A 445-nucleotide genomic window follows, 5' to 3' on the forward strand; every position below is an offset into this window, starting at 1 on the left:
GTAACTTTACAGACATAAAAACATATACAGTGGTATAACTTTACAGACATAAAAACATATACAGTAGTATAACTTTACAGACATAAAAACATATACAGTAGTGTAACTTTACCGACATAAAAACATATACAGTAGTGTAACTTTACAGATATAAAATCGTTTACAGCAGTATAAATTTACAGATACAATAATTTTCTAGTTTTGTCCAGTTTTTACTTAGCAGTTCTGAGTTTTTATCATTAAATTACACTAAAAACTGTTCAGAAAAACTCGGAGAGTATAGTTAAAGTTCGTCCTACTAAAATAATTAACTTGGAAGTCTAGAAGACTTTGTCAGTGTCAGAATAAAACTTAAACTTGTCAGTCCTGATTATATGAAAGTATAGAAGGGTTCATCAAGATAACAACTAGACAAAACTCGTTCAGACAAATATCATGGCTATCG

This window comes from Limulus polyphemus, unplaced genomic scaffold, assembly GCF_000517525.1.
Source record: "Limulus polyphemus unplaced genomic scaffold, Limulus_polyphemus-2.1.2 Scaffold6639, whole genome shotgun sequence".
Classification (NCBI taxonomy): domain Eukaryota; kingdom Metazoa; phylum Arthropoda; class Merostomata; order Xiphosura; family Limulidae; genus Limulus; species Limulus polyphemus.